Consider the following 25,841-nt stretch of genomic DNA (forward strand, 5'->3'; position numbering starts at 1 on the left):
AGATCGAGAGGTCCAAGTGGGAGTAGGTACGAGTAGAGTCCGAGAGGAAAGTCGGGGCGCCAGTATTGAGACATACAAGATTGAAATGTTGGAAAACATCCACCAAGAGGGAGCCTCTGCGACAGAATGCAGAACCCCAAAGGGGATGATGGGCATTGAAGTCGCCAAACAATAAAAACGGCGGAGGAAGCTGAGCAGTCAAGTGCATCATGTCAGCCCGACTAACTGCGGATGAAGATGGAGTGTAGACAGTACAAACAGAAAAAGTAAAGGCAGAAAGAGTAATACGGACAGCTATTGCTTGGAGTGGGGTGGTCAATGGGATGGGATGGTAATAGACATCGTCCCCAAACGAGCAACATGACCCCACCATGAGCTGGAATACCGTCCACAGTGGTTAGGTCAGATCGCTCGGAGGTATAGTGGGTAAAAGCAATAGAGTCAGTTGGACGTAACTTCGTTTGCTGGAGAGCAATGACGAGCGGACAGTGCAGGCGGAGGAGCAGTTGTAATTCCTCCCGATTAGATCGAATACCTCTTATGTTCCAATGTAACAGAGCCATCGCGAGTCAGAGAAAGGGGGGACAAAGCGGGGGAAGAGCTGGTCACCTCGACGGCCGCAGAGGGCCAAGTTTCGAGGGAACATCGCTACAACCGTCGTGAGACGGATCCTGTTCCATCAAGTCGTCGCCAGCTGTAGCCACATTCCTGGGTTGCGCAGGAGGGGCAGCATTGTCCGCTGGCGACAGGCCTGCTGAGTACCTGACAGCAGAGCATCCCGGCGAAACTGAGGACAGCAGACGAAACGCGTCGGGGTGGAGAGGGGGATAAAGACTTCTCCTTGGAGGCCTTCTTGGAAGACCGATGAGTCACAGGGATAGTTGGCTGTGGGGGCTGGACCCAAAGAAAATCCTCACGCTCGGGGTCCTTTTTTGAACGCCGGACCTCGGAAGCCGGGGTCCGTAACGTTTCCCCGATGGACGCCTGAGGAGAGGATCGTTTCTCAGGCGGCGGAGGAGGAGGTGGAGGAGGAGGAAGGGTGGCTCCTGGGGCAGAGGGGGCAGGGGCTGCGAGGGAGGAGGATTTGGAAGGGAGGGATTTGGGAGGTGGAGGCATAGACCCCAGATGGGGTAAGGAGGTGGAGGGGGGACAGGATAGGGGTGAGGATACTGCAGAGGGAGTGGACACGACTGAAGCAAACGACGTTGTCAACATCACGGGATGGAGGCGGTCATATTTCTTCCTGGCCTCAGAATAAGACAGAAAGTCCAAGGTTTTCAATTCTTGTATCTTCTTCTCCTTCTGATAGGCAGAGCAGTTGAAAGATCTAGGCGAGTGGAGGCCAGGACAATTGACGCACAGAGGTGGTGGGGTGCATGTATGTCCCTTACAAAGGGGATGTCCACAATCGCCACAAAGGGGCTCAGCTTCACACCGTGACGACATGTGCCCAAAGTGCAAACATCGAAAGCATCGCATAGGAGGTGGAACGTAAGGTCGCACGTCGCAACGGTAGCACATCACCTTTACCTTCTCCGGGAGAACATCCCCCTCGAAGGCGAGGATAAAGACCCCTGTGTCGACGCAACTATCTTTGGGGCCGCGCTACACTCGCCGGACGAAATGCACGCCGCGGCGCTCCAGGTTGGCCCTGAGCTCCTCATCAGATTGCAGCAGGAGGTCCCGATGGAAAATAATCCCCTGCATCCTATTGAGCGCCAGATGTGGGACAATGGACACTGGGATGTCCCCGAGTCGGTCGCATGCCTGGAGCGCCGCCGACTGTGTAGCGGAGATGGCCTTTATGAGAATGGACCCCGAACGCATTTTACTAAGAGCCGCGATTTCTCCGAAGATATCCTCGATATGCTGTACAAAGAACATGGGCTTTGAGGTGGCGAACGTCCCCCCATCGGTCCGAGAACAGACTAAATAGCGGGGGAAGTATTTCGCCCCAAGCCAGCGGGCCTGTCCTTCCTCCCAGGGAGTGGCCAAGGGGGAAAAGGCAGAAGTACCAGAACCAGCGACAGATACAGAAACTTTCCTCTTAGAAGACGCGGCCGCAGAGCGATCTGATGCATGTTGACGTTTCATCTGCGAAACGTCCGCCCCGATACCACCCACTCTGACCAGGGGCTATCCCCACGGGCGTCACCCAGCCTCAGCAAGGGCCACCTAGCAGTATGACCGTTGCTGGGAGTACTGATGCCCCAGGTAGACGGGCATCTACTCCTTGGCTTACGTGGGGAGGGTGCAGCTGAGGTATCAGCAGTATGATCCCTGTGTTGTCAGGGGGCTACAACCTAGAGGGTACATGACGACCCCACCACAACGGGCTGGCTACCATGCTGGATTTCGGGTGCCATGGAGAGTCCATTGTGATCGAAGGTGCATATGGGTACGCACTACGGGCGTAACCTGTGCAACCCATCAGGTGTTTAGGCTCAAATTGATGAACAGTGGGTGCAGTTACGACGCCGTTACGATGATGAGTGTCAAGATCTTAGTGCACTGATGACCGGTGATACACCACATAAGGTGTCCTTCCCCAAAAGGCTCGTACTTCTGTAGAATTTTGAAAAATGGAGGTCAACCCCAATGGGGACCATCACATTGAAGGCCGAAACGATTGAAACTCCTTTTAGTCGCCTCTTACGACAGGCAGGAATACCTCGGGCCTATTCTTACCCCGGACCCGCAGGGGGGATTTATGGAATCTGTAGCTGCAGGAGAAGGATTATATTTAAAAGCATTCCAAAGTGGGATGGAATTCTTCTTAAAAAACGCACTTAGCTGTTCTACCAGCCAGGCCTCTCACAAATACAGCTCTGCTTAAATACGTCAAGAAGTACAACATCCCAAGATGTTGAGGAATGTTCATGTGGGAAGACATTACTCGATATTACACTGACGACAAAAAAAATCGCGACACCAAGGAGGAGCTGTGCAATACAAATGAAAATTGGTAGGCGTGTTTCCACAATTGAAAGATGATGTCTATTCAAATTTCGTTCCAGTTGCGTGAGAGTGGCGTCAGTACTGCCAATATGAGGATGAAAATCATATTTGCTTTAAATACATATTGTAACGCTCGTGATCGTGAGTTACCTTTGAGACTGGACCTGGTGAGTTGTTGTTAGTCAAGAATGCCTTTAAGGTAACAAAGATGCCATTGTCAACAGTTCACTGAGTTTGAATGGCGTCGGTAACAGGGTTATGCGAAGTTGAAAGTTCCTTCTGCGATATTGGAGAGAGGATAGGCAGGAATGTAGCCACTGTACATGATCGCTGGCAGCCGTTGTCACGAAAATGTACGAGCGCAAGAAGACCGGGCCCCAGACGACCACATGGCGCTACCAAGAGGGAAGACCATAGCATTCGGCGTATGGCTCTGGCGCAGCGGCTGCAGCTGCAGCAGCAATCTGATCAGTAGTTGGCACCATAGTGACACAACACATTGTTACAAATAAACGGTTACTTCAAGGATATCTCTGAGCCAGACGCTCTGTAGCGTGCTTTCCACTGACACCAATCCACCGCCATTTCCGACCTGAGCGGTGTCAGTCTAGAGCTTATTGGAGGTCCATTGTGTTTTCTGGTGAAAGCCAGTTCTGCCTCGTTGCCAGTGGTGGCTGTTTGCTGGTTGGGAGGAAGCCAGCTGAGAGCCTGCAACCAACCTGTCAGCGTGCTAGACACATTGGACCTACACTTGGTATTATGGTCGGGGGTGAGATTTCGTATGACGGCAGAAGCACTCTCGTGGTTATCCCACGCACACTGACAACAAATTTGATCTTCAGTCTTGCGATTCGAGCTGTTGTGCTGCCATTCACGAACAACATTCCAGGGTTTTTTTGGAACGGGATAACGCTCGCCCACATACCGCTGTTGTAACCCAACACACTCTACAGCGTGTTGACATGTTGCTCTGGCCTGCTCGATCACCAGATTTGTCTCCAGTAGATGTCATGTGGGGCACCATCGGATAACAACTCCACTGTCATGCACAAGCAGCACTAATCATCCCTGTACAGACCAAGTGCAACAGGCATGGAACTACATCCCACAGACTAATATTCGGCACCTGTACAACAACAGTGCGACCTTACCGCCCACCTCCTATGCGATGCTTTCGATGTTTGCGCTTCAGGCACATGTGGTCACGGTGTGAAGCTGAGCCCCTTTGTGGCGACTGTGGACGTCCTCTTCGTGAGAGACATACATGCACCCCACCACCTCGGTGCGTTAATTGTCCTGGCCTCCACTCGCCTAGATCTTTCAACTGCCCCGCCTATCAGAAGGAGAAGAAGATACAAGAATTGGAAACCTTGGACCGTCTGTCTTATTCTGAGGCCAGGAAGAAATATGACCGCCTCCATACCGTGATGTTGGCAACATCGTTTGCTTCAGTCGTGTCCACTCCTTCTGCAGTATCCTCACCCCTATCCTGTCCCCCCTCCACCTCCTCACCCCATCCGGGGTCTATGCCTCCGCCTCCCAAATCCCTCCCTTCCAAATCCTCCTCCCTCGCAGCCCCTGCCCCGTCTGCCCCACGGGCCCCCCTTCCTCCTCCTGCACTTTTGCATGCTTCCATTCAACATTCTAGCACTTACATCGGTTATTAATGTGTTAGTATTTCACGTTTGCAATGGTCTATATCGCACTTACATTAACCTGTGCTCTTGCAATGTTAATCACTTAAATATGTTACCTAGACAAATGTACACTACTGGCCATTAAAATTGATAGACCAAGAAGAAATGCAGATGATAAACGGGTATTCATTGGACAAATATATTATACTAGAACTGACATGTGATGACATTTTCACGCAATTCGGGTGCATAGATCCTGAGAAATCAGTACCCCGAACAACCACCTCTGGCCGTAATAACGGCCTTCATACGCCTGGGCATTGAGTCAAACAGAGCTTGGATGGCGTGTACAGGTACAGCGGCCCATGCAGCTTCAACACAATACCACAGTTCATCGAGAGTAGTGACTGGCGTATTGTGACGAGCCAGTTGCTCGGCCACCATTGACCGGACGTTTTCAATTGGTGAGAGATCTGGAGAATGTGCTGGCCATGGCAGCAGTCGAACATTTTCTGTATCCAGAAAGGCCCGTACATGACCTGCAACATGCGGTTGTGCATTATCCTGCTGAAATGTAGGGTTTCGCAGGGATCGAATGAAGCCACGGGTCGTAAGACATCTGAAATGTAACGTCCACTGTTCAAAGTGCCGTCAATGCGAACAAGAGGTTACCGAGACGTGTAGCCAATGGCACCCTATAGCATCACGCCGGGTGGTACGCCAGTATGGTGATAACGAATACACGCTTCCAGTGTGCGTTCACCGCGATGTCGCCAAACACGGATGCGACCATCATGATACTGTAAACAGAACCTGGATTCATCCGAAAAAATGACGTTTTGCCATGCGTGCACCCAGGTTCGTCAGGCGCTCCTGTCTGCGATGAAGCGTCAAGGGTAACCGCAGCCATGGTCTCTGAGCTGATAGTCCATGCTGCTGCAAACGTCGTCGAACTGTTCGCGCGGATGGTTGTTGTCTTGCAAACGTCCCCATGTGTTTCCTCATGGATCGAAACGTTACTGCACGATCCGTTACAGCCATGCAGATAAGATGCCTGTCATCTCGACTGCTAGTGATACGAGGCCATTGGGATCCAGCATGGCGTTCCATATACTCTCCTGAACCCACCGATTCCATATTCTACTAACAGTCATTGGATCTCGACCAACGCGAGCAGCAATGTCGCGATACGATAAACCGCAATCGCGATAGGGATCACAACAACGTTTCACCAGGCAACGCCGGTCAACTGCTGTTTGTGTATGAGAAATCGGTTGGAAACTTTCCTCATGTCAGCACGTTGTAGGTGTCGCCACCGGCGCCAACCTTGTGTGAATGCTCTGAAAAGCTAATTATTTGCATGTCACAGCATCTTCTTCCTGTCAGTTAAATTTCGCGTCTGTAGCACGTGATCTTCGTGGTGTAGCAATTTTAATGGCAAGTATTGTATTCCCAAAAGTTCATTACTCAACATTAATTTTTTTGTGTTACGCTTTTTTTGCGCCAGTGTGTATGGAAAATGAATGAATGTGGAATTGTAAATTTAGATGTTGAAGGAGAGTGTGGGACGCACTTGGTGGCATATACACTCCTGGAAATGGAAAAAAGAACACATTGACACCGGTGTGTCAGACCCACCATACTTGCTCCGAACACTGCGAGAGGGCTGTACAAGCAATGATCACACGCACGGCACAGCGGACACACCAGGAACCGCGGTGTTGGCCGTCGAATGGCGCTAGCTGCGCAGCATTTGTGCCCCGCCGCCGTCAGTGTCAGCCAGTTTGCCGTGGCATACGGAGCTCCATCACAGTCTTTAACACTGGTAGCATGCCGCGACAGCGTGGACGTGAACCGTATGTGCAGTTGACGGACTTTGAGCGAGGGCGTATAGTGGGCATGCGGGAGGCCGGGTGGACGTACCGCCGAATTGCTCAACACGTGGGGCGTGAGGTCTCCACAGTACATCGATGTTGTCGCCAGTGGTCGGCGGAAGGTGCACGTGCCCGTCGACCTGGGAACGGACCGCAGCGACGCACGGATGCACGCCAAGACCGTAGGATTCTACGCAGTGCCCTAGGGGACCGCACCGCCACTTCCCAGCAAATTAGGGACACTGTTGCTCCTGGGGTATCGGCGAGGACCATTCGCAACCGTCTCCATGAAGCTGGGCTACGGTCCCGCACACCGTTAGGCCGTCTTCCGCTCACGCCCCAACATCGTGCAGCCCGCCTCCAGTGGTGTCGCGACAGGCGTGAATGGAGGGACGAATGGAGACGTGTCGTCTTCAGCGATGAGAGTCGCTTCTGCCTTGGTGCCAATGATGGTCGTATGCGTGTTTGGCGCCGTGCAGGTGAGCGCCACAATCAGGACTGCATACGACCGAAGCACACAGGGCCAACACCCGGCATCATGGTGTGGGGAGCGATCTCCTACACTGGCCGTACACCACTTGTGATCGTCGAGGGGACACTGAGTAGTGCACGGTACATCCAAACCGTCATCGAACCCATCGTTCTACCATTCCTAGACCGGCAAGGGAACTTGCTGTTCCAACAGGACAATGCACGTCCGCATGTATCCCGTGCCACCCAGCGTGCTCTAGAAGGTGTAAATCAACTACCCAGGCCAGCAAGATCTCCGGATCTGTCCCCCATTGAGCATGTTTGGGACTGGATGAAGCGTTGTCTCACGCGGTATGCACGTCCAGCACGAACGCTGGTCCAACTGAGGCGCCAGGTGGAAATGGCATGGCAAGCCGTTCCACAGGACTACATCCAGCATCTCTACGATCGTCTCCATGGGAGAATAGCAGCCTGCATTGCTGCGAAAGGTGGATATACACTGTACTAGTGCCGACATTGTGCATGCTCTGTTGCCTGTGTCTATGTGCCTGTGGTTCTGTCAGTGTGATCATGTGATGTATCTGACCCCAGGAATGTGTCAATAAAGTTTCCCCTTCCTGGGACAATGAATTCACGGTGTTCTTATTTCAATTTCCAGGAGTGTATTAAGAAAATGGAAACATCTATTACTATGTCCAGTTTTAAATTGTTTTATTTAGATTTTCTTATTTGTTGTAATGTTTGCTTGTTTATCTCAGTTGGAATATTATAACTATAATCACGCCGACTGAAAAGTCGCCACTGCCGCGATGAGTTCGAACGCGCGCGAGGGCGAGTGCTGTTGGGTGGTGCCGTCGACGGCGCTGTGAGCTGAGCGACTGTCGCGCCTCCTAAACGAAGCTGCCTGCCGTCTTCCGCGACGCGGCAGCACTAGTCCTCTTCTGCCACTAGCTTGGAACCGACAGCAACCATCAACAGAGTCCATTCCTCTGGAAACCTGGCTGGATAGGTTTGATTTGCTCGATCTGCATCGTCAACGGCTGCGCCTTCTATCGGGTGATCCAGTGTGCTAATGGTCGCCTGTGAACACTGGAGAAGCTCGTTGTATGCGCAGCAGTACTGGGTGGCCTGTCTGTTATCCAGAAAGGTTCTGGTCGTGATTCAGGAAACCGTTGGTGTGGCTGGCCTAAGGCAAATTTACTATCTCAGGTTACGACTGTTGTGGCTCTAGTGTTATTGGTTGCTGTATTTAATCGTGTCTCTGTTCTGCGGCAAGCTATAGTAAGTTTTTATATTAGCTAAGCTTACGAATGTGGATGGTTGTCATCCATGTAAAAAGAGTTTTTTTACCATATTAAGGCTTAGTGTCATTCACGTGAAAATGTGTCATTATTTTTTGACCCAGTTTTTATTCTGACAATTGATAAAGTAATGATGTGTACAAAAGGAAAACTATACTGTAGTTATAAAAGGAGCTATAATATTGAACTTCCAGGAGTTGTAATAGTGGTGAATGCAAAGACACTGGCAACAAAATAAAGAGCGTTGTTCTTTTATCTTCTTCTTGTACCACCACCTTTTGTCGCTGGAGCTCGAGCTGAACATATGTAAATGTTGCAGATACATTTATATTTGTGTGATAAACGCTATTTAAATCTATCTATTGTTTCGGATCCGTTATTAAGGTCAAGCCATTGCCTTGTCTTTTAACCATTTATGCTGTTTTCTCATGTTACAACCAAATATAGGCGAGATTGGCGGCAAATATTTCGGACACAAACGATCGGACATTATTAGTGTCCTTTCGTTACTTATTTTTCAGTTAAGTGCCCAAACCCACTTGAGATATTCATTCGGATTATTTCTCGTCTATTTGCAGTATTTTGCAATTAAACCTGCGCGGCTCTGATCGGATTCAATTTTTGAACAATGGCGTCTGCCATCCTAGTCAGTGGTCTAATACCACGTAGATTAGCACGTAAAAACAGAGGCTGAGGCTGGAATTCAGTAACGTAAACTGTTGTGTTAAAGCAGGGATTTTTCTCTGTGATGCATTACATTGTGCACTTTTTAGTAAAATTATCCATCCTCAATGAAGGTTCCCTTAATGCCGCGACAGTTGGATTGTTCTGACAATAAACTGTTAAATTCTTGCCCCCAGCTTAAGTAATGCCTCATCATCTGCTGGGACCGCGGCGAGGGGGGGGGGGGGGGAGGAGGAGGTGCTTCAACGTGACGAAGGTAATTTTTATGTGGTAAAAGAAATAAACAAACAGGATCATCTGGTCACATGCAAACCCCCTCGTGGTTGGATGCCTGTAAAGATGGTGGTGGTGAAAAAGTAATGTTCTGGTGTGGGATTTGGGACACAAGGATCGTGGGTCCGGTGTTTATTGATGGAACCTTCAATGGGGAGGGTTATCTTAACATGGTCCGTGATTATGAGCTGTTGAATCCGCAAGGTGATTTTCCAACCTTCTTCCACCAAGACGGTGCAGCTGCCCACTTTGCTACTGAAGTCAGATAGTTTCTGGATGAATAGTTTGGAGGTCACTGGATAGATAGGAATGGTCCTATCGAATGGCCACCACGATCCCTGATCTTACGCCTCTTGGTTTTTACCTGTGGGTACTTCGAAACCAGTGGTGTACGAGGTAAAAATCAACAATGTAACTCATCTTTGTCGGCGAATTGAGGAGGCGTGTGCCTCTGTTAACGCACAGATCCTGCGACATGTGCAGCAGGACAGGCAAAAAAGACTCAGATTGCGTGTCCAGCGCAATGGAAGGCATATTGAGCATAAGATAACAGGTCATAACTCCTACACAGATAAAGAAATCTTAAAACAGATTTCACGTGTGTATTCCTCAGAAAGAGGCAGTTCAAAATGATGTGCCGCCTGATCCCTTCCCAACCGAAACACCTAACTCAAATTCAAGATTATTTAAAGATGACCGCCGCTGTCGCCATATCTCCTATAAGTTGCGCCCCAACCTAAAGACACCCCATACCAGACGCCATTATGATTCCTCACACTGTCAGACTTTTATAGCAATGTATCCAGACTTTTGCCACACCTTGTACAAGTATCTTAACTCAATAGGTCTGAAGACATGCAGTGACAATGCTTGATACAACGTTACCCGTAGTATACGGTACTAAACTACACGTTACGAGTACGTCTCGCACAAACCTTATACTTCAACGTTTAGTAACAGCGACGACATAAGAATAGCTATCGAGCACCACGATGCTATCACTCTTCCAAGCAATAGCTTTCTATATTTTGAAGGGAAATTTGTACAAACTGACGGATCTGAGACGAAATCGTCCCATCTAACATGCAATGCTTTAACATTTATTTTTCAAGAAATAAGACGTGAACTGAATGGATTCGAGATGGACACTGCTTGTAACTTACGTTTTTGCATCCACCTGCATATTAACGTTAGGATTATCAGTCTTTTTAGTTTCTGTAAAATATTTAATTTTCTGTGTCATAAGCCGATGAACTCCCATTCAAAATCAATGAAAAAGAGCTTAACTGTATTGAATTCCTTAAAAACGTCACCCCCAAAACACGAGTACATAGGTTTTGCAATTAGTACTGTGACTTTCTAGAAATACTTGTATTTCATTATTCTCTATTCTCTCTTCTTAACACGTAAGCAAGCAGGCCAGCAGCAGGACATTACAGAGGAAGTACCGCTTTCAGGAACAAAGCAACATAAAACTGGAGCTTTTTTTTGTACTGCGGTGTGCTTCACTGTGAGTTCGGTTGACTTGACTGTCATTTTGTGACGATGCAGTGTGGCATGTTCTGCATAACTAATTGTGTTCTTAGCCATTAATTTATTGAGATATCATTTGTCATCACAATGAATTTTAAAGTGTTTCTACCACGGAAAGAAACGAAGTCTAGTGGAACAATCTAGTACTGTTTCAAGAATCGCGTAGAGAAAGAAGAATCGTCCCACTAGAAGGACAAGAACTTAAACAGGATACCGCTCAAAGTACCAATTCTTGGTCGTTATATATTTCTTGGAGTATCCATGAAAGAAACGAAGGAACGTCTAAACGAAATTGGACAGGAATTAACCATTTTATGATACAAGAAATTAAATTTCCTGACCTTATCGATTCATGTCGTAGAAGCAAATCTGTGTAAGGTACTAACACATACAATGAATGTATGAAACGAAGAAAAATCATCAACTGAATGAAGTTTTTGACATTACAAAAGAAAATAGTGGATGTGCAGTGAGGACAGGAGGTTACATCATATTCAGATTGAAGACAAAGAACGTGTTGGTTACACAACTAGGAGACTGCGATTTCCAGGACCATCCATCCACCCAAAAGAAGTAGAATACCCTTGCACACTACTTCAGCAGTTGCAGCAGCAACAGCAACAACAACAAATAGTACCACTTCAAGTTCATCAACATCACAGTCCAACAACGAATACCGGAAGTCCGACAGTTCAAGTGAAAAATCCACAAATATCAGGAAGCGGTATAGCGAAACAAACACTACAACCCAATTAGTAACAAGTTTAAAGTTACCAACCTACAAAGCGGCAGACAGTTACCTGAACATGGATTGACATTCAGAGCTCTACGCAATGTCGTATTTACTGATCTAGGTATTAAAGAAGTTGTTAAACTCAAAGAAGGAATGAAGTAAACACTACAATTATAAAGCTGTCCGCAGCTCGTGGTCGTGCGGTAGCGTTCTCGCTTCCCACGCCTGGGCTCCCGGGTTCGATTCCCGGCGGGGTCAGGGATTTTCTCTGCCTCGTGATGACTGGGTGTTGTGTGATGTCCTTAGGTTAGTTAGGTTTAAGTAGTTCTAAGTTCTAGGGAACTGATGACCATAGATGTTATGTCCCATAGTGCTCAGAGCCATTTCACTCACTTATAAAGCTGGTCGCTGCATTTCGATGGTACGCATATTGATAAACAAGAATATCACGTGTTAGTTTGGAGGAATGAACGAAGAGAAGTTAAATTCGAAGTATTAGCTTTACCAAATGGGAAAGCGGGTACTGTTACCAAAGGAATAATAGCTGTTATCGATTAATACGATTTATGGACCAGTATTAAGATCATTTTCGCTGTCACTACGAATGTGAGCGCTGGAAGGAATAATGGTACTGTAATTCAGTTACAAAGATGGTTTGTTCAAAAAAACTGGAAGAACGACAATTTAATGTGTTTCAGCGCCACATTCTTGCCAGACTGCTTAGCGTGATAATGGACGCCAAACTTTAAGGAAACAAAACATCACCTAATATCGAGTATCCATTTATTCCAGAATTTGGTAAGAACGACGAATTTTCAGTAGAATCAAGAGGATATTACTGAAACAGTAGGAAGGCGTGATAATATGACATTTCTACTTCATTTAACTCGAGTTTTCCGCTTTTTTGAAGACACTTTAAGGTTTCCTGAAGTTTCAGAAAATCTATCTTAAGTAACGCAAGATGGGTCTCGCGAGAAATATTAGCTCTTTTAGTATTTATTTTGATACCAGAGGGAAGAGACTAAGTACTCCAAATTTGTAAGTTCATCTCTAACTGACGGGGGAACCATTAGGTAACTGAGCAAATGTATAATGTACATTACTATCAGGAGCTGTGCAGCAGCTTAGAGGTTCATGAAAAAGCATTGAACTGTGTGAAAAAGTTTTGGAATCAAGAAACACCAGGTTATTAATTCTCAGAACAAATGAATGTGCAATTACATATCTTCAGAATCTTAACATCTATTATAAAATGAAGAAAAATCTCTGGCTTCGACTTATTTTGCCTAACCAGATATAAGAGTTTGTAGTATTTGTACTTAAAATTAGAAGGTTTGTATTCATTTGTAATGTGTATGTCATAAAAAAAATATGAAGTTCTGCGAGAATTGATTTTTTTTCTGGATTGGGGTGACCTTTCTCCTAAGTTAAAATAAAACTAAAATAAGTGAATACCTTTTCCATCAGCCTTGAACAAAAGGTCATCGCTTTAGGACGCAGGAACATGGGGTTACAAAGACGCCTTAACCTAATATATGTATAAGCGCTTGTTAATCACTAAATATTTTAATGGGGTATTTTGAGAACTCGAAACGTTCTAATGACGTTAAGCAAAGAAAGATCCTCGTATGAAGTGCGATAGGCAAGAACTTTCACATTCAAGGAACTGATGAATCCAAAGTCGTCATTGACAAGATAATGTTGGAAGTACTGCATATTTCGGTAAGCGGCAAGGAACGCTTAAAATTGTTATATTTCATTGGTCGAGGGATTCAGCTACTCTAAGCTTTAGGACATGGTGACTGTCTATCTACTACCACCCACATCCACACGACGGACATGGAATATTAAAACATAAATACGACTTGAAACGCGGAGCTTCATAATACTAGCACTGCAGACAGACAGCAGATCGACAGTTGTAAATGAACAACTGCAAAAGTATACATTAATTCGGAATTCTATCCATATGAGAACTTGCAACAAAATTATGACCATAAAATTTACAGTATATTGTATGACATGTATGTGAGATTTCAAGCTCTTATATGAGCCTCTTAAAGATGGTAGTTGTATGTTAAACCTGAGAGAATTCTAGAAAACAGCACCCATTGTCGTAATCTACTGTTCAAAAGAGGACGAGGTTAGAGTACATAATGAGTCTGAAACCAGAGTTAACTTCCCAGCTGACACATCTACATAAGCTCTAATTTTGAATGGGCGTATAATTAACTATACGGCATACAATGGATTGGTACAAAGGGTTGCTTAAAAGGAATTCTAGATCATTTCACGATGGTGGCTCCATGGTTTAAAATCGTTGTGGATATCGAAGTATTCCACGAGTAATAGTTTACGGCGTTCATGTCACATGGAATAAAATACGTGTTGTTACAATATTCGATGCCAAAGTGGTGTCATTAAAACTATTGCGTCAAATGCTCCAAGATATCATGTACAGCACTTTGGTTGACCCATAATCGCATGGATTACCGTGGAATGAACCCAGTGTTCAACACGTGGGTATATTAGCAATGCTCTTGACGTTCGTCCACATGAACAAGGTTATTTATGTCAAAGAATGTGAAAAATCGACTTGGGTGGGAACAATATTTGAACATGCTGAAGTATAGTATTTAGAAGAAGATGGTTGTTCAGCCATACATGCTGCAGAGATAAATTTACGAATGTGTACCACACTGTATTATTACTGTTAAAATTGATGACCAAATAAATGGTTATTTTAATAGAAAAAAAGCTGTTATCACTAACCATCTCACGGTGCCTGCCTCTCCACATTGTATGTGTAAGAGTGACTGACGGACGTGGGACAGCCTCGGTAAGCCCGCCAACGACCCCGGCACAGCGCTGCTCACGGCATTCCCGGCTGATTTCTCTGCTGCGTAAGATGTGACAGAGCTTCCCACACCGTCACTTTCAGAGTTCCGAGATGCTCTCCATAACAATAACTTCCGATTAAATTTCCTATATAACGTAGACATATCGACAGCGTTAACAGTGAGCACAATGAAATGAATATGCTAGCTCATAATTAGGCCGCGAACGTTTAGGTTAAAAGCCTATGCTCTTTCTGAGTTCCTAGTTGCAAATAAACTTTTACATATGAATTCCATGAGTAATTAAACTGGAAACTGCTAATTTTATAGCACCTAAAACATCCTGTTTCGACGTTAATGCCCATTTTTTTCTATTTTAGCTTTAAAAACCTGAAAGGTACCTACTTCTTTAATATAACATAAAACTCTTGTATTTTCAAAAGATTAAAATTGCTTACAAGACTCGAACATGGAGACCTCAAGGCAATATTTGAAAAAAATCTGTAGCTCTAAAATCCTGGCCAGCTGTTCGTTTTTATAAAGAATACGAAAAAAATACGGGCAAGAGAAAGCTGCCTAGCTTTTGTAGTAAACAAAACTTTACCTCGAGAATGAGATTTTCACTCTGCAGCGGAGTGTGCGCTGATATGAAACTTCCTGGCAGATTAAAACTGTGTGCCCGACCGAGACTCGAACTCGGGACCTTTGCCTTTCGCGGGCAAGTGCTCTACCAACTGAGCTACCGAAGCACGACTCACGCCCGGTACTCACGGCTTTACTTCTGCCAGTATCTTGTCTCCTACCTTCCATCCCCCAGGCTGTGGCTAAGCCATGTCTCCGCAATATCCTTTCTTTCAGGAGTGCTAGTTCTGCAAGGTTCGCAGGAGAGCTTCTGTAAAGTTTGGAAGGTAGGAGACGAGGTACCGGCAGAAGTAAAGCTGTGAGTACCGGGCGTGAGTCGTGCTTCGGTAGCTCAGTTGGTAGAGCACTTGCCCGCGAAAGGCAAAGGTCCCGAGTTCGAGTCTCGGTCGGGCGCACAGTTTTAATCTGCCAGGAAGTTTCAAAACTTTACCTCTTCTGTTTTGCACGGACTCTCACTGTAGTAAAGCGAAATAATTGTCGAAGTTTTGCTATCCTTCCGCCAAATTAAACTAGTATGTACTGAGTGTACCGTTGGACGTATGAAGTGTAACACGTTCATTGTTCAAAATCAATTCCAGTTTCAGTTCGTGAGTAATTCAAAAGAAGAAAATGGCGAAAACACGTAAATTAACGTTTAGTCTTATAATACTGTGACTGCCCGAGTTTCCGCACTATACGACGGATGGAAACCATATATTCTGCCAAGCATTAGACAAAGAGGTTAGTTATTATGCTTCATAGTTTTCTTACCATTTCAGGAATCTCTAGACACCAGAGCATTTGTAAAAAGGATCATTTTGTAAATATTCTTTAATATTATACTAAGATACACTGGGATTCAACTGTTCACTTTTATTACAACTATTAAGCTGCTGAGTTAATTTTTGATATAGTGCAAAACTAAGCAATGTGAAAATGTCATACCTACAGTACAAGGCAGAAATGCATTTAATATGACGCTCCAAGTCTTTTTAACCTTTTGAGTTGTAACAAAAATATTTTCAATGACTGGACGATTGGAAACCTAAAATTGCTGAAGTAGGTTACAAGCCTTTTATTTTATCTTTTTATTCTGCTAAAATTAAGTAGCGGTGTCCCTTAACAACAACAAATACATTTTATACACACTTCCACTTACCATCCTATTTCTTTATTATGTTAGGTTTCGAGCGATAAAAAGTCTCATTTAACTCTCCATACACATGGAGTGTTACGTAAGGAAATCGCTTCAAACATCCCTTTTCGGAAACTAGTAAACTACAAAACCCTAATTTCAAAGGGTGATCAATCTCTTCTTGCAGAATCAACGCTGCGTAAAAGTTACTTGTATTCAACTTACAAGGCCGCATTGCACAAATCCGAGAAGATATTGGGGAGACAGTGTTGGCCGGTACATCGGAAACCTGATGTTGGCAAGTTGAACACAGATGCACATCAATGTTTTACGCGATTTGTGCAAAACGATTCCCAAAAGGATGCACATCAAGGACTTACTCGATTTGTGCAAAACAGTTCTCAAAACTAACCAGCCACCAATTGCATAATTGGTCAACAATGAGCTGAAGGTGCTATATGCAAGTGGGGTTGATGAAAACAATATGCTTCTGACCATCACACGTGCCGCTGGATGTACGGCTGAGGCGTTTCAATTGCTCAAAGTTATCTTCCTTTTGATGTTACATGTAACTTGTGTAGCACAATGCTACATGTAACGTGTGTAGCACTTGGTATCACTCGTAGAGAACAGCTAGTAAGAGTAGCATTCCCTAAGATACATAAATTAATCTCCACAGTGAACAAAATTCTTGTTAAGGTATTATCAAGCATACGGGCATTCAAAGGGCTGGTTCCACATGTCATCACGCTATCTGAACTTCTTGTTACCCGCTCGAACAAGTGGTTAGCAGCAGAGAAATATTACAGCTCTCCTGACTGCAGCATGTGCCTAAAGTGAAGTACACCCCTGTTACATTCGTTGATGTAGGACGTAACTAGCATTGGCGGCCGAAGACTTCCAGCATAGGAAGTCTCCCTCATTCTGCCAACGAGCTTGTCAAAGAGGGTGGGGGAGCGGAAAGAGGTTCAAGGCACTGTCTTGTCCTTGGGGTGGGAAACTGCCCCTAAGGACGGAGGAATGTAATGATCAACGCCATGAGGATGCAGAAGGCAATGAAAACCACTGCATTAAAGGCACATAACGTGTATCCACAGGACATGTGGCCGGTAACTGAAAAAGTGTCTTGATGATCTCTCCATTGCCAAAGATTCCGGAATAGCCCCATTCGGATCTCTGGGAGGCGACTGCCAAGGGGGAGGCGACCATGAGAAAAAGCATGAATAACCAACGAAAGGATAACATTCTCCGAGACGGGGAGTGGAATGTCAGAAGCTTGAAAGTGGTAGGGATGCTAAAAAATCTGAAAATGGAAATGCAAAGGCTCTGTGAAGTAAAATGGGAAGAAGACAAGGATTTCTGGTCAGATGAGTATAGGGTAATATCAACAGCAGCAGAAAATGACATAACGGGAGTAGGATTCGTCAGTAATAGGAAGGTAGGGCAGAGAGTGTGTTACTATGAATAGTTCAGTAATAGGGTTGTTCTTATCAGAATCGACAGCAATAACAAACCAACCGACAACGACGTCGCAAGCTGAAGATGAAGAGATAGAGAAAGTATATGAGGATATTGAAAGGGTAATACACTACGTAAAGGGAGATAACAATCTAACAGCCAAGGGAGACTGGAGTGCAGGTACAGAGGAAGGAGTAAAAGAAAAGTTTACGGGATAACATAGGCTTGGGACAAGGAACGACAGAGGAGAAATCCTAATTGAGTTCTGCAATAAATTTCAGCTTGTAATAGAGAATACTCTGTTCAAGAATCACAAAAGTAGCAGGTATACTTGGGAAAGACAGGGTGATACGGGAAGATTTCATTTCTACATCTACGTGATTACTCTCCTATTCACTATAAAGTGCCTGGCAGAGGGTTCAATGAACCACTTTCAAGTTGTCTCTCTACCGTTCCATTCTCGAACGGCGCGCGGGAAAAACGAGCACTTAAATTTTTCTGTGCGAGCCCTGATTTATCTTATTTTTTCGTGATGATCATTTCTCCCTATGCAGGTGGGTGCCAACAGAATGTCTTCGCAACCGGAGAAGAAAACTGTTGATTGAAATTTCACGAGAAGATCCCGTCGCAACGAAAATCGCCTACCACTCCACTCCAATCATGTTTGTGGCATTATCTCCCCTATTCCGTGATAATACAAAACGAGCCGCCCTTCTTTGTACTTTTTCGATGTCATCCGTCAGTCCTACCTGATGCGGATCCCACACCGCACAGCAATACTCCAGAATAGGGCGGATAAGCGTGGTGTAAACAGTCTCTTTAGTAGACCTGTTGTACCTTCTAAGCGTTCTGCCAATGAATCGCAATCTTTGGTTTGCTCTATCCACAACATTATCTACGTGATCGTTCCAGTATAAGTTATTTGTAATTGTAATCCCTAAGTATTTGGTTGAATCTACAGCCTTCAGATTTTGTGACTTATAGCGTAATCGAAATTTAGTGGATTTCTTTTAGTACTCATGTGAATAACTTCACACTTTTCTTTATTCAGAGTCAATTACCACTTTTCACATCATACAGATATCTTACCTAAATCATTTTGCAATTAGTTTTGGTCATCTGATGACTTTACAAGACTGTAAATGACAGCATCATCTGCAAACAAACTAAGATGGCTACTAAGATTGTCCCCAATATCGTTAATATAGATCAGAAACAATAGAAGGCCTATAACACTTCCTTGGGGAACGACGGATATTACTTCTGTTTTACTCGATGACTTTCCGTCTATTACTACGAATCGTGACCTTTCTGACAGGAAATCACGAAACCAGTCAAACAAATGAGGCGATATTCCATACTTTTAGGTTACATATTGGCCAGACAGAGATTCCGATATCAGTCACTGGATTTTAAGGTTTACCGTGGAGCAGATATAGGCTCAGATCACAATGTAGTAGTGATGAAGTGCAGGCTGAAGTTTAAGAGACTAGTCAGGAAGAATCAATACGCAAAGGAGTGGGATACGGACGCACTAAGGAATGACGAGATATGCTTGAAGTTCTCTAAGGCTGTAGACACAGCAATAAAGAATAGCCCAGCAGGTAGTACAGTTGAAGACGAATGGACATCTCTAAAAAGGGTAACCACAGAAGTTGGAAAGAAAAACGTAGGTACAAAGAAGGTAACTGCGAAGAACTCACGGATAGTAGAAGAAACACTACAGCTGATCCATGAAAGAAGGAAGTACAAAAACGTTCAGGGAACTTCAAGAATACAGAAATACGAGTCGCTGAGGAATGACATAAATAGGAAGTATACGGAAGCTAAGACGAAATGGCTGCATGAAAAATGTGAAGAAATCGAAAAAGAAATGATTGTGGGAAGGACTGTCTCAGCATAGAGGAAAGTCAGAACAACTTTTCCTGAAATTAGAAGCAAGGGTGGTAACATTAAGAGTGCAATGGGAATTCCACTGTTAAATGCGGAGGAGAGAGCGGATAGGTGGAAAGAATATTTAGGGTGTTTATAAATGAATATCGGGGTTTTAACGCTTTATAATATTTATTATATTAAACTTACAGTTTTAAATATGTCAAATGAAAGAATACCTCAAACAGTTTTAGCAAGAACCTTATAAATGTTCAGTGTGAGCACCATTTGTCACATGTCACACATCAAGTCTACAACCGATTTCTTCCCAAACGTTGATAAATGTGTCTTCAGTGATTGTAGCAACAGCTGCTTCAATCCTGTTTCTTAGTTCAGGGAGGACTGCTGGTAGCGGAATCACGTACACACGGTCCTTGATGAAGCCCCAAAGGAAAAAAATCGCATGGCGTTAGGACGGGTGAACGTGGAGGCCATGCAAAGAAAGCCCTGTCATTGGGCTCCTTGCGCCTATCCAGCGCTTGGGTACAGTGAAGTTCAACCAATCGCGTACTTCGCTATGTCAGTGAGGTGCCACTAGTGTCAAACAACAGTCTGAGTTGCTCTTTCATTTGATATATCATTTATAACTGTAAGTTTAATGTAATAAATATTATAAAGCGTTAAAACCGCTATATTCATTTACCAACACCCTGTATTGAATGCCTCTGTGAGGGGTACGATTTGTTTGATGCAACAGAAGAAGAAACAGGAGTCGATTTGAAGAGATAGGGGAGCCAGTATTATAATCAGAATGTAAAAGAGCTTTGGAGGACTTAAGATCAAATAAGTAACAAGCCACATAAAACATTCCATCACAATTTCTAAAGTCATTGGGGGAAATGGCAACAAAACAACTATTCTTGATGGTGAGTATGATGTATGAGTCTGGCGACATACCAACTGACTTTCGAAAAAATATCATCCACCCAGTTCCGAAGCAATGCAAGAGGCGACAAGTGTGATATAATTATCACACTATCAGCTCAGCAGCTCATGCGTCCAAGTTTCTGACAAGAATAATATACGGAAGAATGGAAAGGGAAGTTGAGGATGTGTTAGATGATTTGTTCGGCTTTCGGAAAGGTAAAGGCACCAAAGAGGCAATGCTGACGTTGCGGTTGATAATGGAAGCAAGACTAAAGAAAAATCAAGACAGATTCATAGGATTTGTCGACCTGGAAAAAGCGTTCGACAATGTAAAGTACTGCAAGATGTTCGAAATTCTGAGAAAAATATGGTTACGCTGTAGGGAGGGACGGGTAATATACAATATGGAAAAGAGCCAAGAGGGAATAATAAGAGTGTACGACCAAGAAGTAAGCGCTCGTATTAAAAAGGATGTAGGACAGCGATGTCTTTCGCCCCTACTATTCAATCTGTACCTCGGAGAAGCAATGATGAAAATAAAATAAAAGTTCAGCAGTGGAATTAAAATTCAAGGTGAAAGGATATCAATGACACGATTCGCTGATGACATTGCTATCCTGACTGAAAGTGATGAAGAAATATAGGATCTGCTAAATGGAATGAACAATATATGAGCAAAGAATATGGTCTGAGAGTAAATCGAAGAAAAAAGAAAGTAATGAAAAGTAACAGAAATGAGAACAGCGAGAAACCATCAGGATTGACGGCCACAAAGTAGATGAATCAGGAATTCTGCTTCCTGGGCAGCAAAATAACCAATGACGGACGAAGCAAGGAGGACATCAAAAGCAGACTAGCACTGGCAAAAAGGGCATTGCTGGCGAAGAGAAGTCTACTAGTATCAAAGATAGGCCTTAAATTTGAAGAAGAAATTTCTAAGAATGTACGCCTGGAGCACAGCACGGTATGGTAGTGAAACATCGACTGTGGGAAAACCGGAACAGAAGAGAATCGAAGCATTTGAGATGTGGTGCTTCAGGAGAATGTTGAAGATTAGGTGGAGTGATAAGGTAAGAAATGAGGAGGTTCTACGCAGAATCGGAAAGGAATATGTGAAAAATACTGACAAGAACAGGATGATACGACATCTGTTAAGACTTCAGCGAATGACTCCCAGGGTACTAGAGGGAGCTGTACAAGACAAAAACAGTAGAGGTAGACAGAAATTTGAATACATTGAGCAAATAATTGAGGACGTAGGTTGCGAGTGCTACTTTGGGATGAAGATGTTCGCACAGGAGAGGGATTCGTGGCGGACGACATCAAACCAGTCAAAAGACTGATGAATCAAAAACAAAGGAAGTTCTTTTCCGGCATACAGATTAATACTAACTGACAAACGCCATTGTTTTCCTCTGGAAAATCTACAATAGATTTTAGTTACTCACCATGAAGTTAGCTGTAGCCTGTATGTTTTAAAACTTTCGTTCGTACCGCATTTATAAATTACATGTCATTCGCATTTCAACATGTGTCTCTAAGTGTTACGTACGATATTCTTATCTTGAAAAAACTAAAAAGTTTGATATCTGTTTGAACATTAGTGTAATGATTTCTGTGTTGTGCAGCAGTGTATATTTTCATATTCCTTGTTTCTAATGAATAATAATATACTCATATGTCAACCAGAGCGCACTTTGCATCAGATTTAGTATTTCTGTATAATACTTTTAATGCCTGATTTTAGGTTCTACATAGCCTAGATCAAGTACTGAAGCAGCCTATTTTAGGCGCATAAAATGCAATTTTTACGATAAAAAAATCCGCAGTCTGCTCGTAATAATTGGTTTTGTAAATTTCTAAGCGATGCAATACGACGTGTGAGTGCGAGACAACGTTCTCTCGCTAAATGAACACCTGCCGAATGCTGAGCGGCTCACTAAACGAGCGAAGTACTCTGGGCAGTTCATTGAATTACAACAGACGGAGAACTGCACAATATATATAAATGACCTTGTAGATAGTGTCGGAAGTTCAATGCGGCTTTTCGCGGATGATGCTGTAGTATACAGAGAAATTGCAGAATTAGAAAATTGCATTAAAATGCAGAAAGATCTGCAGCGGATAGGCACTTGGTGCATGGAGTGGCAACTGACCCTTAACATAGACAGATGTAATGTATTGCGAACACATAGAAAGAAGGATCCTTTGTTGTATGATTATATGATAGCGGAACAAACACTGGTAGCAGTTACTTCTGTAAAATATGTGGGTGTATGCGTACGGAACGATTTGAAGTGGAATGATCATATAAAATTAATTGTTGGTAAGGCGTGTGCCAGGTTGAGATTCGTTGGGAGAGTCCTTAGAAAATGTAGTCCATCAACAAAGGAGGTGGCTTACAAAACACTCGTTCGACCTATACTTGAGTATTGCTCATCAGTGTGGGATCCGTACCAGGTCGGGTTGACGGAGGAGATAGAGAAGATCCAAAGAAGAGCGGCGCGTTTCGTCACAGGGTTATTTGGTAACCGTGATAGCGTTACGGAGATGTTTAGCAAACTCAAGTGGCAGACACTGCAAGAGAGGCGCTCTGCATCGCGGTGTAGCTTGCCGTCCACGTTTCGAGAGGCTGCGTTTCTGGATGAGGTATCGAATATATTGCTTCCCCCTACTTATACCTCCCGAGGAGATCACGAAAGTAAAATTAGAGAGATTAGAGCGCGCACGGAGGCTTTCCGGCAGTCGTTCTTCCCGGGAACCACACGCGACTGGAACAGTGGCACGTAAAGTGCCCTCCGCCACACACCGTTGGGTGGCTTGCGGAGTATAAATGTAGAATGTGGAACTGGACGTGGGTTATATCTTTACTACTCACACAGTCATTCGACGGACGACAATGCCTTCTACGTTCAAAAGGAAGTGTCCATAGTACATCCACTAATAGGTGAAACACTTGCGTGGAAGATGCTACGAAACAGGCATCGACAATATCAAAGAGAATGGTAACATGCGGAGATTTTTTGTAGGGACAGAGCATCTAACGCTTTCATAAAAATATGAAGAACAAAGGCTGGCTACATTTCTACAAGTAAATGTGGACTGACTAATTCAACACAGAAAATGATGAAGATCTTGAAACAAATCCAGATCATCTTGAATTCCAAGAATTAGAACACACTCTCAGATATACAAAGAACCGAAAGGCAGTAAGAAGTGACGACATTAACAGCGAACTAATAAAATATTCTTCAGTAGCATTTAGAAAACGGTTCCTCAGATTTTTGAATCTTTGCTGGATAACGAAATACCAAAAGAATGGAAGATCTCACTTATAAAACCAATATTAAAAAAGTAGACCGATCAAAACCCGAAAATTAGAGAGGCATATCACCGTTGAATAGAGCTTATAAGATCTATGCTAGAATAATAACCGAAAGACTAAAACTCATAATGGAATGTTTGCAATCAGAAGAACAAAACGGATTAAGAAAGGAGAGAAGCTGTACAGACAACACATTTATGCTACAGCAAATATAGAAAAATGTAAGGAATTCAATAGAGAAACACACATACTTTCGTCGATTATGTAAATGCTTTTGATAAAGTAAATAGACAGCTAGTGTGGGAAATTTTAATAGGAAGAGGTATATCAATACACATTGTACAGGTAGTTCAAAAGATCTATACTAATACAAGAATCCAAATAATTGGGGATAATGAAGGACCAACAAAGGTTATTAATTTAGGAGTTCGACAGGGTTGCAGCCTCACTCCACTGCTTTTTAATATATACAATGACGACAGTGTACGGCAATGGAGAATGAAACTGAAGAACTATACATATAACTTCAACCAAAAAGATTACATTATGGCTTTGTTATTCGCAGATGACCAAGAGTCAATTTCGAATAATGAAGTTGGACTGCACAGAGCTGCCTACAAACTATACCACACATGCCAGATATAAAATATGTCAATACAAAAAAAGCCATGGCTTTCTGTGGAAAAAATGCAGTAAAAACGAAAATAATTACAGACAACAAGATTACAAAGGAAATACACTCCTGGAAATGGAAAAAAGAACACATTGACACCGGTGTGTCAGACCCACCATACTTGCTCCGGACACTGCGACAGGGCTGTACAAGCAATGATCACACGCACGGCACAGCGGACACACCAGGAACCGCGGTGTTGGCCGTCGAATGGCGCTAGCTGCGCAGCATTTGTGCACCGCCGCCGTCAGTGTCAGCCAGTTTGCCGTGGCATACGGAGCTCCATCGCAGTCTTTAACACTGTTAGCATTCCGCGACAGCGTGGACGTGAACCGTATGTGCAGTTGACGGACTTTGAGCGAGGGCGTATAGTGGGCATGCGGGAGGCCGGGTGGACGTACCGCCGAATTGCTCAACACGTGGGGCGTGAGGTCTCCACAGTACATCGATGTTGTCGCCAGTGGTCGGTGGAAGGTGCACGTGCCCGTCGACCTGGGACCGGACCGCAGCGACGCACGGATGCACGCCAAGACCGTAGGATCCTACGCAGTGCCGTAGGGGACCGCACCGCCACTTCCCAGCAAATTAGGGACACTGTTGCTCCTGGGGTATCGGCGAGGACCATTCGCAACCGTCTTCATGAAGCTGGGCTACGGTCCCGCACACCGTTAGGCCGTCTTCCGCTCACGCCCCAACATCGTGCAGCCCGCCTCCAGTGGTGTCGCGACAGGCGTGAATGGAGGGACGAATGGAGACGTGTCGTCTTCAGCGATGAGAGTCGCTTCTGCCTTGGTGCCAATGATGGTCGTATGCGTGTTTGGCGCCGTGCAGGTGAGCGCCACAATCAGGACTGCATACGACCGAGGCACACGTCGTATGCGTGTTTGGCGCCGTCCAGGTGAGCGCCACAATCAGGACTGCATACGACCGAGGCACACAGGGCCAACACCCGGCATCATGGTGTGGGGAGCGATCTCCTACACTGGCCGTACACCACTGGTGATCGTCGAGGGGACACTGAATAGTGCACGGTACATCCAAACCGTCATCGAAACCATCGTTCTACCATTCCTAGACCGGCAAGGGAACTTGCTGTTCCAACAGGACAATGCACGTCCGCATGTATCCCGTGCCACCCAACGTGCTCTAGAAGGTGTAAGTCAACTACCCTGGCCAGCAAGATCTCCGGATCTGTCCCCCATTGAGCATGTTTGGGACTGGATGAAGCGTCGTCTCACGCGGTCTGCACGTCCAGCACGAACGCTGGTCCAACTGAGGCGCCAGGTGGAAATGGCATGGCAAGCCGTTCCACAGGACTACATCCAGCATCTCTACGATCGTCTCCATGGGAGAATAGCAGCCTGTATTGCTGCGAAAGGTGGATATACACTGTACTAGTGCCGACATTGTGCATGCTCTGTTGCCTGTGTCTACGTGCCTGTGGTTCTGTCAGTGTGATCATGTGATGTATCTGACCCCAGGAATGTGTCAATAAAGTTTCCCCTTCCTGGGACAATGAATTCACGGTG

General features: G+C 44.7%; 1 non-coding gene across 1 annotated transcript; it reads left to right on the forward strand.

The window, feature by feature from the left end:
• Nucleotides 1–15,263: 15,263 nt before the first annotated feature.
• Trnas-cga (transfer RNA serine (anticodon CGA)) lies at nucleotides 15,264–15,338 on the forward strand. Its single transcript has one exon. It is a non-coding gene; the product is annotated as a tRNA-Ser (tRNA).
• Nucleotides 15,339–25,841: the final 10,503 nt, after the last annotated feature.

Source organism: Schistocerca nitens, chromosome 2, assembly GCF_023898315.1.
Source record: "Schistocerca nitens isolate TAMUIC-IGC-003100 chromosome 2, iqSchNite1.1, whole genome shotgun sequence".
NCBI classification, from domain to species: domain Eukaryota; kingdom Metazoa; phylum Arthropoda; class Insecta; order Orthoptera; family Acrididae; genus Schistocerca; species Schistocerca nitens.